Source organism: Sciurus vulgaris (assembly GCF_902686455.1).
Source record: "Sciurus vulgaris genome assembly, chromosome: 12".
NCBI lineage: Eukaryota > Metazoa > Chordata > Mammalia > Rodentia > Sciuridae > Sciurus > Sciurus vulgaris.
Window position 1 is genome coordinate 24,365,752 of NC_136473.1, and position 17,289 is coordinate 24,383,040.

Sequence of the window (17,289 nt, forward strand, 5' to 3'; positions counted from 1 at the left end):
ATGATTAACAGTATTGTATACTTGAAATTTCTCAAGATGGGTCTTAGGTATTCTTACCACATAAACACACACAAACCAGGGTATCAATGTGAGGAGATGGGTATGTTAATTAGCTTTGCTGTGTAATTATTTTAAAACACATAACACATGTTTATCAAATCATTGCATTGTATACCTTGAATATGTATAATTTTACCTGTCAGTCATACCTCAATAAAACTGGGAGAAATCCAGACAGATTTACTAAAGTTAAACTTCACAGTGTTGCCCATAGGTAGGCACTATACCAGACATGTTATACACAGTCACACATTTATTCCTTCCCACAACTGTGTCACATAGGAACTCTGATTGTGTCTCGTACAGATGGGGACACTAAAGGTTGGGGGGGGGGGACACCACTGTCTCATTAGCTACAAAGTAGCAGAGCTGAGTTTGAAACATTTCTTCCAGAATAAGAAACAGGGGCGGAGGTTGTAGCTCCATGGTTGAGTATATACCTCTGTATACAAGGCCCTGGGTTTGAACTCCAGTACTGTAAAACTCAATCTTAAAAAACCAGAATAAGAAATAAAAGGAAAAATGAACATCATTTGGAAGAGCTAGAGAAATCTCTGAAAATAATCTGTTGCAGAATTCAAAAGAAAATTCTGGAACATGACTTCTTCGATAGGCAGTTGACAATGTTTGATAGGCTATAAGAAGATATGGCTCCTATCAACTGGAAAGAGAAACCATAAAAGTGATCAAGACGGATTTTGTTTTTTTTTTTTTTTTCTTTATTTATTTTTCTTCTTTCTTTCTTTTTTTTTCATTTAAATTCTTATTTTTACAGACGGCATTTTGTCATTTTCTTTTTGGATGGTGCTGAATCCAGGGCCTCACACAGGCTAGGCAAGTGCTGTACACCGAGCTACAGCCCCAGCCCCATGTAAGATGGATATCTGATAGAACTAGAGGAAAATATAACAAAGGAGAAAAAAGGAATGAGTCTAAATCATCCAAACCCTTGGGTACGTTTGCATGCAGTTTTAGAGTATTAATCTACCATTGTTTTAGTTATCTACCTTGGTGCTGCCGTCTCATTCTTTATTATAACGTTGTGATATATTAATGTCTTTCAGGGTAAGACTGACTTCATTATTTGTTTATACACGTGTATGATTTGAAAAATCTCTCAGCACGTACAAGAAAAGGAAACTTCCTTATTCTTGTAAATGTACCCAGTAAAAACCTGCAGCAAATGTTTTTTAACAGTGAAATGTTAAGAGCATGCCCCTTAAAGTAAGGAACAAAACAAAATGGTCAGCCATCACTACTTTATTCAATATTATCTAGAAGTTCTACCCAGTAAGGTAAAAAATAGAAATAAAAGACAAAGATTTCAAAAGAAAAAACAAAACGGACATTATTCCCAGGTAGAATGATTTAAAGGGTAGACATTTTAAGGGAATCCATGAATAAACTGTCAGAAATAGTGTGAGTGCTCACCCACCTTCCTGGACTCCAGACTAAACTGTAATAGACCACCGAGTTCCCTGTACACCGAGTTCCCTGCACAATGAGGAAGGATTACTTTTTCAAAGCTTGATACCCTCGGACTTGAAGGGGCCAGGTAAGTAACACCCTACTCCCCACTCCCACCCGAGCTTGGGGAAAATTGAAAAAATGAACAAATAAGTCCAGAAGAGAGTCATCAAAACATCAGCAGAGACCAAAAGGAAGCGAAGGGTTAAGACAGGAATCTCTCAAGTAGAGGAAACAGGAGGCGCGGAGATTCCTAGGAGGGAGCAAGGCCGGTGAGCCAGGGCAGCAGTAAGGAGGCTGGTGTGGCCGGAGCAGGGGAGTGGAGGGCAAAGTGGTCAAGGGCAGGGAGGTCAGCTGAGGTCCAAGAGGAAGCCAAGGACCTGGCCGTGCAGAGGCATAGGTGTGATGAGGGCAAGGTGATAGGAAGGAGGTCTCTACTGATTTTTGAGGGAGTCACGTGTTTATACTAACAGGCTCCTTCTGAATGATGCAGCGGGCAGGGCAGAGGGCCCAGAGGAGGAAGCGGTCGATGTGGTCCAGGGGAGAAATGGCAGTGGTTAAGTGTGGACGGTGGATGTGGAAACTATTATATCAAACAAACATTGAACATGATATGTAAGAATACTCACTGCGGTTGGCTTAGGTGTGAGGGGGAGAGAGAAAGTGGAAATGTTAAATTGCTCAAAATTGAACATATTGGGAAAATATTTGCCATCACATGACCAAGAATGAACAACCTGCTACCTAAAGAACTCATCACCCCCGGTAGGAGTGCACTGAAGTCCACCCTAGGATACACGTCCATTCTGCTTGCCTCTGGGAACTGAAGGATATTCGTTCACAAACTTCAAAGCTGGTTCTGTAGAAATATGTTGACTTTCAAAAATCCAAGCACATCCAAGAGGAATGAAACTTTTCCAAGTGAATTTGTACTCATTCTCTGTAACAGAAAGGATCCCACTTGATTTGAGAGGTAAAACAATTCCCAGTACTTAAGATTTTTAAAACCTAAATAGCACATTCCTGTTTTAAGCAAGATTATATAAGTTGACTTTTCCTTCTAATTTTTATTGTTTTATTTTTAAACATTCCAAATGGAATATTTTATATGTAAGGAATCTACAAACCTGAAAGGAAAGGCCAGCCCTTGTTGCCTGGGCCCCACCTGATAGCAGTGGATCCCACCAGTAGTGGAAGTGACCGTGGATGGAACAGGGCTGGCAGACACCACATTCCCAGTGAAAGAAGACTGGAGGAGGAGATAAAGAAAAGAAAAATAAATCAGAGTGGTGAGATAGTTTGCTGGTTGTGATTATCACTTCTCAAGAACCTCCTAGGAGCTCACAGAAATCTTCTCAGGAGAATTTCCTGGAAGAGGGCATTGTTACCTTAATACACTTTGCACTCGAAGAATTATTTTGAAGAGCAGAGTAAAATGCCACTGAAAATAAAGGTCATGTTTAAAGAAGCTTGAACTTGGACATCAAACAAAGCAAGTATTTATTCACCTCCATGGAGAACCAGAGTGCAGAACTCATGCAGATCGCATCTATACCTGCCCTGGCTTGCAAGGCCTTCCTCACGGTTAAAAATTAGGCTGGCTGGACTGGGGATATAGCTCAGTTGGTAGAGTGCTGGCTTGTCAAGCACAAGGTCTTGGGTTCAAACCCCAGCACTGGGGAAAAAAAAAAAAAATAGGCCGGCAGCCAGGTGTGGTGGTACACACCTGTAATCCCAGCGGATCAGGAGGCTGAGGCAGGAGGATCACAAGTTGGAGACCAGCCTCAGTAATTTAGCGAAGTCCCAAGCAATTTAGCAATGAATAGGGATGAGGCTCAGTTAAGTGCCCCTGTGTTAAGATCCCCTGGGTTAAGATTCCCTGGTGGCACAGGATCTGGTCAATGCGGAATAATTTTATGAATCAGCAGGCAGATAGAGAGCCATTCTTTTTTTTTTTTTTTATTGTAAACAAATGGGATACATGTTGTTTCTCTGTTTGTACATGGCGTAAAGGCATACCATTTGTGTAATCATAAATTTACATAGAACAATGTTGTTTGATTCATTCTGTTATTTTTCCCTTCCCCCCACCCCTCCCACCCCTCTTTTCCCTCTATACAGTACTTCCTTCCTCCATACTTGCCCCCCTCCCTAATCCTAACTCCAAACCTAACACTAACCCTTCCCTCCCCCCCATTATGTGTCATCCTCCACTTATTAGCAATATCATTCGTCCTTTGGCTTTTTGAGATTGGCTTATCTCACTTAGCATGATATTCTCCAATTTCATCCATTTGCCTGCAAATGCCATCATTTTGTCATTCTTTATGGCTGAGTAATATTGCATTGTATATATATACCACAGTTTCTTTATCCACTCATCAATTGAAGGGCATCTAGGTTGGTTCCACAGTCTGGCTATTGTGAATTGAGCAGCTATGAACATTGATGTGGCTGTATCTCTGTAGTATGCTGATTTTAAGTCCTTTGGGTATAGGCCAAGGAGTGGGATAGCTGGGTCAAATGGAGGGTCGATTCCAAGTTTTCTAAGGAATCTCCACACTGCTTTCCAGAGTGGCTGCACTAATTTGCAGCCCCACCAGCAATGTATGAGTGTACCTTTCTCCCCACATCCTCTCCAACACCTGTTGTTGCTCGTATTCTCGATAATCGCCATTCTAATTGGGGTGAGATGGAATCTTAGGGTGGTTTTGATTTTCATTTCTCTTATTACTAGAGATGTTGAACATTTTTCCATATGTTTGTTGATTGCTTGTACATCTTCTTCTGTGAAGTGTCTATTCATTTCCTTGGCCCATTTGACAACTGGATTATTTGAATTCTTGGAGTAGAGTTTTTTGAGTTCTTTATAGATTCTGGAGATTAGTGCTCTATCTGAAGTATGATTGGCAAAGATACTCTCCCACTCTGTAGGCTCTTTCCTCACATTGCTGCTAGTTTCCTTTGCTGAAAGAAAGCTTTTTAGTTTGAATCTATCCCAGTGGTTGATTCTAGCTTTTATTTCTTGTGCTATGGGAGTCCTGTTAAGGAAGTCTGATCCTAGACCAACAAGGTGAAGATTTGGACCTACTTTTTCTTCTATAATCTGCAGGGTCTCTGGTCTGATTCCGAGGTCCTTAATCCATTTTGAGTTTAGTTTCGTGCATGGTGAGAGATATGGGTTTAGTTTCATTCTGTTGCATATGGATTTCCAATTCTCCCAGCACCATTTGTTGAAGAGGCTATCTTTTCTCCATTGCATATTTTTGGCACCTTTGTCTAGTATGAGAAAATTGTACTTATTTGGGTTTGTGTCCGTGTCCTCTATTCTGTACCATTGATCTACCTTTCTATTTTGGTACCAATACCATGCCGTTTTTGTTACTATTGCTTTGTAGTAGAGTTGAAGATCTGGTATTGCAATACCCCCTGTTTCACTCTTCCTGCTAAGGATTGCTTTAGCTATTCTGGGTTTCTTATTCTTCCAGATGAATTTCATAATTGCTTGCTCTATTTCTGTAAGGTACGTTATTGGGATTTTAATTGGAATTGCATTGAATTTGTATAGCACTTTAGGTAGTATGGCCATTTTGACAATATTAATTCTTCCTATCCAAGAACATGGAAGATCTTTCCATCTTCTAAGGTGTTCTTTAATTTCTTTCTTTAGTGTTGTATAGTTCTCATTGTAGAGGTCTTTCACCTCTTTTGTGAGATTGATTCCCAAGTATTTTATTTTTTTCGAGGCTATTGTGAATGGGGTAGTTTTCCTAATTTCTCTTTCTGAAGATTCATCACTTATGTATAAAAATGCGTTGGATTTATAGGCATTGATCTTGTAACCTGCTACTTTACTGAATTCACTTATGAGTTCTAAGAGTTTTCTGGTGGAATTTCCAGGTTCCTCTAAGTATATAATCATATCATCAGCAAAAAGGGTTAGTTTGAGTTCTTCTTTTCCTATTCGTATCCCTTTAATTTCTTTGGTTTGTCTAATTGCTCTGGCCAGAGTCTCAAGAACAATGTTGAATAGAAGTGGTGAAAGAGGGCATCCCTGCCTTGTTCCAGTTTTTAGGGGGAATGCTTTCAGTTTTTCACCATTTAGAATGATATTAGCCATGGGCTTAGCATAAATGGCCTTTACAATGTTAAGGAATGTTCCCACTATCCCTATTTTTTCTAGTGTTTTGAGCATGAAGGGGTGCTGTATTTTATCAAATGCTTTTTCTGCATCTATTGAAATAATCGTGTGATTCTTGACTTTAAGTCTATTAATATGGTGAATTATGTTTATTGATTTCCTGATGTTGAACCAACCTTGCATCCCTGGGATGAAACCCACTTGATCATGGTGCACTATCTTTTTAATATGTTTTTGTATGCGATTTGCTAAAATTTTGTTGAGAATTTTTGCATCGATGTTCATTAAGGATATTGGTCTGAAATTTTCTTTCCTTGATAAGTCTCTGTCTGGTTTAGGTATCAGGGTGATATTGGCTTCATAGAATGAGTTTGGGAGGGTTCCCTCCTCTTCTATTTTATGGAATACTTTGAGAAGTATTGGAATGAGCTCTTCTTTAAAGGTTTTGTAGAACTCGGCTGAGAACCCATCTGGTCCCGGACTTTTCTTTGTTGGTAGGCTTTTGATGACTTCTTCTATTTCAGTACTTGAAATTGGTCTATTTAAATTGTGTATGTCCTCCTCGTTCAGTTTAGGCAATTCATATGTCTCTAGAAACCTGTTGATGTCTTCGAAATTTTCTATTTTGTTGGAGTATAGATTTTCAAAATAGCTTCTAATTATGTTTTGTATTTCAATCCTGTCTGTTAGTGATATTTCCTTGTTCATTCCGAATTTTAGTGATTTGGGTTTTCTCTCGTCTTCTCTTGGTTAGTGTGGCTAAAGGTTTATCAATTTTGTTTATTTTTTCGAAGAACCAACTATTTATTTTGTCAATTTTTTGTATTGTTTCTTTTGTTTCAATTTCATTGATTTCAGCTCTGAGTTTAACTATTTCCTGTCTTCTACTACTTTTGGTGCTGTTCTGTTCTTCTTTTTCAAAGGGCTTTGAGCTGTAGTGTTAGGTTGTTTATTTGTTGAGTTTTACTTCTTTTATTAAATGCGCTCCATGAAATAAATTTCCCTCTAAGTACTGCTTTCATAGTGTCCCAGAGATTTTGATATGATGTTTCTTTGTTCTCATTTACCTCTAAGAATTTTTTAATTTCCTTCCTAATATCTTCTGTTATCCATTCATCATATAATAGCATATTGTTTAATCTCCAGATGTTGGAATAGTTTCTGTGTTTTACTCTTTCATTTATTTCTAACTTCAATCCATTATGATCTGATAGAATACATGCTAGTGTCTCTATCTTCTTGTATTTGCTAACATTAGCTTTGTGGCATAATATATGGTCTATTTTAGAGAAGGATCCATGTGCTGCTGAGAAGAAAGTGTATTCGCTCTTGGTTGGATGGTATATTCTATAAATGTCCGTTAAGTCTAAATTATTGATTGTGTTATTGAGATCTATGGTTTCTTTGTTCAATTTTTGTCTGCAAGATCTGTCCAGTGGTGAGAGAGGCGTGTTAAAATCACCTAGTATTATTGTGTTATGGTCCTATTTGGTTTCTGAAATTGAGAAGGATTTGTTTGACATACATGGATGAGCCACTGTTTGGGGCATAGATGTTTATGATTGTTATATCTTGCTGATTTATGCTTCCCTTAAGCAGTATGAAATGACCTTTATCCCTTCTGACCAACTTTGGCTTGAAGTCCACATTATCTGAAATGAGGATGGATACTCCAGCTTTTTAGCTGAGTCCATGTGCATGGTATGTTTTTCCCCATCCTTTCACCTTTAGTCTATGGGTATCTTTTTCTATGAGGTGAGTCTCTTGCAGGCAACATATTGTTGGATCTTTCTTTTTAATGCAATCTGCCAGTCTATGTCTTTTGATTGATGAATTCAGGCCATTAACATTCAGGGTTATTATAGAGATATGATTTGGTTTCCCGGTCATTTGGTTCATTTTTTAAATTTTATTTATTTATTTGTTTGACACAACTTGTTTCCTCCTTTATTTGACAATCCTTTAGGATAATTCCTCCCTTTGCTGATTTGCTTCTTTGTTTTTCATCTCTTCCTTATGGAATATTTTGCTGAGAATGTTCTGTAATGCTGGCTTTCTTTTTGTAAATTCTTTTAGCTTTTGTTTATCATGGAAGAATTTTATTTCATTGTCAAATTTGAAGGTAAGTTTTGCTGGGTATAAGATTCTTGGTTGGCATCCATTTTCTTTCAGGGCTTGAGAAATGTTGTTCCAGGCCCTTCTAGCTTTTAGGGTCTGGATTGAAAAATCTGCTGATATGCGTATTGGTTTCCCCCTGAATGTAATTTGGTTCTTTTCTCTCACAGCCTTTAAAATTCTGTCTTTATTTTGTATGTTAGGTATTTTCATTATAATGTGCCTTGGTGTGGGTCTGTTGTAATTTTGTGTATTTGGAGTCCTATAAGCCTCTTGAACTTGATTTTCCATTTCATTCTTCAGATTTGGGAAATTTTCTGATATTATTTCATTGAATAAATTGTTCATTCCTTTGGCTTGTTTCTCTAGGCCTTCCTCAATCCCAATAATTCTTAAATTTGGCCTTTTCATGATATCCCATAGTTCTTGTAGATTCTGTTCATGATTTCTTACCATCTTCTCTGTTTGTTCAACTTTGTTTTCAAGGTTAAATATTTTGTCTTCAATGTCTGAGGTTCTGTCTTCCAGGTGTTCTATCCTATTGGATATGCTTTCTATGGAGTTCTTAATTTGGTTTATTGTTTCCTTCATGTCAAGGATTTCTGTATGGTTTTTTTTCAATATCTCTAACTCTTTATTGAAATGATCTTTTGCTTCCTGTATTTGCTCTTTTAACTGTCGATTGGTGCGATCAGTCAATGCTTGCATTTGCTCATTCGTCTCATCATTCAGTGCGTGCATTTGCTCTTTCATCTCATCGTTTGCTTCTCTGATCATTTTATTTTTTATTTTTTTTTTCTTTTTTTTTTATTGTAAACAAATGGGATACATGTTGTTTCTCTGTTTGTACATGGCGTAAAGGCATACCATTTGTGTAATCATAAATTTACATAGAGCAATGTTGTTTGATTCATTCTGTTATTTTTTCCCCCTTCCCCCCACCCCTCCCACCCCTCTTTACCCTCTATACAGTAGTTCCTTCCTCCATACTTGCCCCCCTCCCTAACCCTAACTCTAACCCTTCCCTCCCCCCCATTATGTGTCAACCTCCACTTATTAGCAATATCATTCGTCCTTTGGCTTTTTGAGATTGGCTTATCTCACTTAGCATGATATTCTCCAATTTCATCCATTTGCCTGCAAATGTCATAATTTTATCATTCTTTATGGCTGAGTAATATTCCATAGTATATATATACCACAGTTTCTTTATCCACTCATCAATTGAAGGGCATCTAGGTTGGTTCCACAGTCTGGCTATTGTGAATTGAGCAGCTATGAACATTGATGTGGCTGTATTTCTGTAGTATGCAGATTTTAAGTCCTTTGGGTATAGGCCAAGGAGTGGGATAGCTGGGTCAAATGGTGGTTCCATTCCAAGTTTTCTAAGGAATCTCCACACTGCTTTCCATAGTGGCTGCACTAATTTGCAGCCCCACCAGCAGTGTATGAGTGTACCTTTCTCCCCACATCCTCTCCAACACCTGTTGTTGCTTGTATTCTTGATAATCGCCATTCTAATTGGGGTGAGATGGAACCTTAGGGTGGTTTTGATTTGCATTTCTCTTATTACTAGAGATGTTGAACATTTTTCCATATGTTTGTTGATTGCTTGTAGATCTTCTTCTGTGAAGTGTCTATTCATTTCCTTAGCCCATTTGTTGACTGGACTGTTTGAATTCTTGGAGTAGAGTTTTTTGAGTTCTTTATAGATTCTGGAGATTAGTGCTCTATCTGAAGTATGATTGGCAAAGATATTCTCCCACTCTGTAGGCTCTTTCTTCGCATTGCTGATAGTTTCCTTTGCTGAGAGAAAGCTTTTTAGTTTGAATCTATCCCAGTGGTTGATTCTAGCTTTTATTTCTTGTGCTATGGGAGTCCTGTTAAGGAAGTCTGGTCCTAGACCAACAAGATGAAGATTTGGACCTACTTTTTCTTCTATAATCTGCAGGGTCTCTGGTCTGATTCCGAGGTCCTTAATCCATTTTGAGTTTAGTTTCGTGCATGGTGAGAGATATGGGTTTAGTTTCATTCTGTTGCATATGGATTTCCAATTCTCCCAGCACCATTTGTTGAAGAGGCTATCTTTTCTCCATTGCATATTTTTGGCACCTTTGTCTAGTATGAGAAAATTGTATTTATTTGGGTTTGTGTCCGTGTCCTCTATTCTGTACCATTGATCTACCTTTCTATTTTGGTACCAATACCATGCCGTTTTTGTTACTATTGCTTTGTAGTAGAGTTGAAGATCTGGTATTGCAATACCCCCTGTTTCACTCTTCCTGCTAAGGATTGCTTTAGCTATTCTGGGTTTCTTATTCTTGCAGATGAATTTCATAATTGCCTGCTGTATTTCTGTAAGGTACGTCATTGGGATTTTAATTGGAATTGCATTGAATTTGTATAGCACTTTAGGTAGTATGGCCATTTTGACAATATTAATTCTTCCTATCCAAGAACATGGAAGATCTTTCCATCTTCTAAGGTGTTCTTTAATTTCTTTCTTTAGTGTTGTATAGTTCTCATTGTAGAGGTCTTTCACCTCTTTTGTGAGATTGATTCCCAAGTATTTTATTTTTTTCGAGGCTATTGTGAATGGGGTAGTTTTCCTAATTTCTCTTTCTGAAGATTCATCACTTATGTATAAAAATGCGTTGGATTTATAGGCATTGATCTTGTAACCTGCTACTTTACTGAATTCACTTATGAGTTCTAAGAGTTTTCTGGTGGAATTTCCAGGTTCCTCTAAGTATATAATCATATCATCAGCAAAAAGGGTTAGTTTGAGTTCTTCTTTTCCTATTCGTATCCCTTTAATTTCTTTGGTTTGTCTAATTGCTCTGGCCAGAGTCTCAAGAACAATGTTGAATAGAAGTGGTGAAAGAGGGCATCCCTGCCTTGTTCCAGTTTTTAGGGGGAATGCTTTCAGTTTTTCACCATTTAGAATGATATTAGCCATGGGCTTAGCATAAATGGCCTTTACAATGTTAAGGAATGTTCCCACTATCCCTATTTTTTCTAGTGTTTTGAGCATGAAGGGGTGCTGTATTTTATCAAATGCTTTTTCTGCATCTATTGAAATAATCGTGTGATTCTTGACTTTAAGTCTATTAATATGGTGAATTATGTTTATTGATTTCCTGATGTTGAACCAACCTTGCATCCCTGGGATGAAACCCACTTGATCATGGTGCACTATCTTTTTAATATGTTTTTGTATGCGATTTGCTAAAATTTTGTTGAGAATTTTTGCATCGATGTTCATTAAGGATATTGGTCTGAAATTTTCTTTCCTTGATAAGTCTCTGTCTGGTTTAGGTATCAGGGTGATATTGGCTTCATAGAATGAGTTTGGGAGGGTTCCCTCCTCTTCTATTTTATGGAATACTTTGAGAAGTATTGGAATGAGCTCTTCTTTAAAGGTTTTGTAGAACTCGGCTGAGAACCCATCTGGTCCCGGACTTTTCTTTGTTGGTAGGCTTTTGATGACTTCTTCTATTTCAGTACTTGAAATTGGTCTATTTAAATTGTGTATGTCCTCCTCGTTCAGTTTAGGCAATTCATATGTCTCTAGAAACCTGTTGATGTCTTCGAAATTTTCTATTTTGTTGGAGTATAGATTTTCAAAATAGCTTCTAATTATGTTTTGTATTTCAATCCTGTCTGTTGTGATATTTCCTTGTTCATTCCGAATTTTAGTGATTTGGGTTTTCTCTCGTCTTCTCTTGGTTAGTGTGGCTAAAGGTTTATCAATTTTGTTTATTTTTTCGAAGAACCAACTATTTATTTTGTCAATTTTTTGTATTGTTTCTTTTGTTTCAATTTCATTGATTTCAGCTCTGAGTTTAACTATTTCCTGTCTTCTACTACTTTTGGTGCTGTTCTGTTCTTCTTTTTCTAGGGCTTTGAGCTGTAGTGTTAGGTTGTTTATTTGTTGAGTTTTACTTCTTTTATTAAATGCGCTCCATGAAATAAATTTCCCTCTAAGTACTGCTTTCATCGTGTCCCAGAGATTTTGATATGATGTTTCTTTGTTCTCATTTACCTCTAAGAATTTTTTAATTTCCTTCCTAATATCTTCTGTTATCCATTCATCATATAATAGCATATTGTTTAATCTCCAGATGTTGGAATAGTTTCTGTGTTTTACTCTTTCATTTATTTCTAACTTCAATCCATTATGATCTGATAGAATACATGCTAGTGTCTCTATCTTCTTGTATTTGCTAACATTAGCTTTGTGGCATAATATATGGTCTATTTTAGAGAAGGATCCATGTGCTGCTGAGAAGAAAGTGTATTCGCTCTTGGTTGGATGGTATATTCTATAAATGTCCGTTAAGTCTAAATTATTGATTGTGTTATTGAGATCTATGGTTTCTTTGTTCAATTTTTGTCTGCAAGATCTGTCCAGTGGTGAGAGAGGCGTGTTAAAATCACCTAGTATTATTGTGTTATGGTCTATTTGGTTTCTGAAATTGAGAAGGATTTGTTTGACATACATGGATGAGCCACTGTTTGGGGCATAGATGTTTATGATTGTTATATCTTGCTGATTTATGCTTCCCTTAAGCAGTATGAAATGACCTTTATCCCTTCTGACCAACTTTGGCTTGAAGTCCACATTATCTGAAATGAGGATGGATACTCCAGCTTTTTAGCTGAGTCCATGTGCATGGTATGTTTTTCCCCATCCTTTCACCTTTAGTCTATGGGTATCTTTTTCTATGAGGTGAGTCTCTTGCAGGCAACATATTGTTGGATCTTTCTTTTTAATGCAATCTGCCAGTCTATGTCTTTTGATTGATGAATTCAGGCCATTAACATTCAGGGTTATTATAGAGATATGATTTGGTTTCCCGGTCATTTGGTTCATTTTTTAAATTTTATTTATTTATTTGTTTGACACAACTTGTTTCCTCCTTTATTTGACAATCCTTTAGGATAATTCCTCCCTTTGCTGATTTGCTTCTTTGTTTTTCATCTCTTCCTTATGGAATATTTTGCTGAGAATGTTCTGTAATGCTGGCTTTCTTTTTGTAAATTCTTTTAGCTTTTGTTTATCATGGAAGAATTTTATTTCATTGTCAAATTTGAAGGTAAGTTTTGCTGGGTATAAGATTCTTGGTTGGCATCCATTTTCTTTCAGGGCTTGAGAAATGTTGTTCCAGGCCCTTCTAGCTTTTAGGGTCTGGATTGAAAAATCTGCTGATATGCGTATTGGTTTCCCCCTGAATGTAATTTGGTTCTTTTCTCTCACAGCCTTTAAAATTCTGTCTTTATTTTGTATGTTAGGTATTTTCATTATAATGTGCCTTGGTGTGGGTCTGTTGTAATTTTGTGTATTTGGAGTCCTATAAGCCTCTTGAACTTGATTTTCCATTTCATTCTTCAGATTTGGGAAATTTTCTGATATTATTTCATTGAATAAATTGTTCATTCCTTTGGCTTGTTTCTCGAGGCCTTCCTCAATCCCAATAATTCTTAAATTTGGCCTTTTCATGATATCCCATAGTTCTTGTAGATTCTGTTCATGATTTCTTACCATCTTCTCTGTTTGTTCAACTTTGTTTTCAAGGTTAAATATTTTGTCTTCAATGTCTGAGGTTCTGTCTTCCAGGTGTTCTATCCTATTGGATATGCTTTCTATGGAGTTCTTAATTTGGTTTATTGTTTCCTTCATGTCAAGGATTTCTGTATGGTTTTTTTTCAATATCTCTAACTCTTTATTGAAATGATCTTTTGCTTCCTGTATTTGCTCTTTTAACTGTCGATTGGTGCGATCAGTCAATGCTTGCATTTGCTCATTCGTCTCATCATTCAGTGCGTGCATTTGCTCTTTCATCTCATCGTTTGCTTCTCTGATCATTTTATTTTTTATTTTTTTTTCTTTTTTTTTTTTTATTGTAAACAAATGGGATACATGTTGTTTCTCTGTTTGTACATGGCGTAAAGGCATACCATTTGTGTAATCATAAATTTACATAGAGCAATGTTGTTTGATTCATTCTGTTATTTTTTCCCCCTTCCCCCCACCCCTCCCACCCCTCTTTACCCTCTATACATTAGTTCCTTCCTCCATACTTGCCCCCCTCCCTAACCCTAACTCTAACCCTTCCCTCCCCCCCATTATGTGTCAACCTCCACTTATTAGCAATATCATTCGTCCTTTGGCTTTTTGAGATTGGCTTATCTCACTTAGCATGATATTCTCCAATTTCATCCATTTGCCTGCAAATGTCATAATTTTATCATTCTTTATGGCTGAGTAATATTCCATAGTATATATACCACAGTTTCTTTATCCACTCATCAATTGAAGGGCATCTAGGTTGGTTCCACAGTCTGGCTATTGTGAATTGAGCAGCTATGAACATTGATGTGGCTGTATTTCTGTAGTATGCAGATTTTAAGTCCTTTGGGTATAGGCCAAGGAGTGGGATAGCTGGGTCAAATGGTGGTTCCATTCCAAGTTTTCTAAGGAATCTCCACACTGCTTTCCATAGTGGCTGCACTAATTTGCAGCCCCACCAGCAGTGTATGAGTGTACCTTTCTCCCCACATCCTCTCCAACACCTGTTGTTGCTTGTATTCTTGATAATCGCCATTCTAATTGGGGTGAGATGGAACCTTAGGGTGGTTTTGATTTGCATTTCTCTTATTACTAGAGATGTTGAACATTTTTCCATATGTTTGTTGATTGCTTGTAGATCTTCTTCTGTGAAGTGTCTATTCATTTCCTTAGCCCATTTGTTGACTGGACTGTTTGAATTCTTGGAGTAGAGTTTTTTGAGTTCTTTATAGATTCTGGAGATTAGTGCTCTATCTGAAGTATGATTGGCAAAGATATTCTCCCACTCTGTAGGCTCTTTCTTCGCATTGCTGATAGTTTCCTTTGCTGAGAGAAAGCTTTTTAGTTTGAATCTATCCCAGTGGTTGATTCTAGCTTTTATTTCTTGTGCTATGGGAGTCCTGTTAAGGAAGTCTGGTCCTAGACCAACAAGATGAAGATTTGGACCTACTTTTTCTTCTATAATCTGCAGGGTCTCTGGTCTGATTCCGAGGTCCTTAATCCATTTTGAGTTTAGTTTCGTGCATGGTGAGAGATATGGGTTTAGTTTCATTCTGTTGCATATGGATTTCCAATTCTCCCAGCACCATTTGTTGAAGAGGCTATCTTTTCTCCATTGCATATTTTTGGCACCTTTGTCTAGTATGAGAAAATTGTATTTATTTGGGTTTGTGTCCGTGTCCTCTATTCTGTACCATTGATCTACCTTTCTATTTTGGTACCAATACCATGCCGTTTTTGTTACTATTGCTTTGTAGTAGAGTTGAAGATCTGGTATTGCAATACCCCCTGTTTCACTCTTCCTGCTAAGGATTGCTTTAGCTATTCTGGGTTTCTTATTCTTGCAGATGAATTTCATAATTGCCTGCTGTATTTCTGTAAGGTACGTCATTGGGATTTTAATTGGAATTGCATTGAATTTGTATAGCACTTTAGGTAGTATGGCCATTTTGACAATATTAATTCTTCCTATCCAAGAACATGGAAGATCTTTCCATCTTCTAAGGTGTTCTTTAATTTCTTTCTTTAGTGTTGTATAGTTCTCATTGTAGAGGTCTTTCACCTCTTTTGTGAGATTGATTCCCAAGTATTTTATTTTTTTCGAGGCTATTGTGAATGGGGTAGTTTTCCTAATTTCTCTTTCTGAAGATTCATCACTTATGTATAAAAATGCGTTGGATTTATAGGCATTGATCTTGTAACCTGCTACTTTACTGAATTCACTTATGAGTTCTAAGAGTTTTCTGGTGGAATTTCCAGGTTCCTCTAAGTATATAATCATATCATCAGCAAAAAGGGTTAGTTTGAGTTCTTCTTTTCCTATTCGTATCCCTTTAATTTCTTTGGTTTGTCTAATTGCTCTGGCCAGAGTCTCAAGAACAATGTTGAATAGAAGTGGTGAAAGAGGGCATCCCTGCCTTGTTCCAGTTTTTAGGGGGAATGCTTTCAGTTTTTCACCATTTAGAATGATATTAGCCATGGGCTTAGCATAAATGGCCTTTACAATGTTAAGGAATGTTCCCACTATCCCTATTTTTTCTAGTGTTTTGAGCATGAAGGGGTGCTGTATTTTATCAAATGCTTTTTCTGCATCTATTGAAATAATCGTGTGATTCTTGACTTTAAGTCTATTAATATGGTGAATTATGTTTATTGATTTCCTGATGTTGAACCAACCTTGCATCCCTGGGATGAAACCCACTTGATCATGGTGCACTATCTTTTTAATATGTTTTTGTATGCGATTTGCTAAAATTTTGTTGAGAATTTTTGCATCGATGTTCATTAAGGATATTGGTCTGAAATTTTCTTTCCTTGATAAGTCTCTGTCTGGTTTAGGTATCAGGGTGATATTGGCTTCATAGAATGAGTTTGGGAGGGTTCCCTCCTCTTCTATTTTATGGAATACTTTGAGAAGTATTGGAATGAGCTCTTCTTTAAAGGTTTTGTAGAACTCGGCTGAGAACCCATCTGGTCCCGGACTTTTCTTTGTTGGTAGGCTTTTGATGACTTCTTCTATTTCAGTACTTGAAATTGGTCTATTTAAATTGTGTATGTCCTCCTCGTTCAGTTTAGGCAATTCATATGTCTCTAGAAACCTGTTGATGTCTTCGAAATTTTCTATTTTGTTGGAGTATAGATTTTCAAAATAGCTTCTAATTATGTTTTGTATTTCAATCCTGTCTGTTGTGATATTTCCTTGTTCATTCCGAATTTTAGTGATTTGGGTTTTCTCTCGTCTTCTCTTGGTTAGTGTGGCTAAAGGTTTATCAATTTTGTTTATTTTTTCGAAGAACCAACTATTTATTTTGTCAATTTTTTGTATTGTTTCTTTTGTTTCAATTTCATTGATTTCAGCTCTGAGTTTAACTATTTCCTGTCTTCTACTACTTTTGGTGCTGTTCTGTTCTTCTTTTTCTAGGGCTTTGAGCTGTAGTGTTAGGTTGTTTATTTGTTGAGTTTTACTTCTTTTATTAAATGCGCTCCATGAAATAAATTTCCCTCTAAGTACTGCTTTCATCGTGTCCCAGAGATTTTGATATGATGTTTCTTTGTTCTCATTTACCTCTAAGAATTTTTTAATTTCCTTCCTAATATCTTCTGTTATCCATTCATCATATAATAGCATATTGTTTAATCTCCAGATGTTGGAATAGTTTCTGTGTTTTACTCTTTCATTTATTTCTAACTTCAATCCATTATGATCTGATAGAATACATGCTAGTGTCTCTATCTTCTTGTATTTGCTAACATTAGCTTTGTGGCATAATATATGGTCTATTTTAGAGAAGGATCCATGTGCTGCTGAGAAGAAAGTGTATTCGCTCTTGGTTGGATGGTATATTCTATAAATGTCCGTTAAGTCTAAATTATTGATTGTGTTATTGAGATCTATGGTTTCTTTGTTCAATTTTTGTCTGCAAGATCTGTCCAG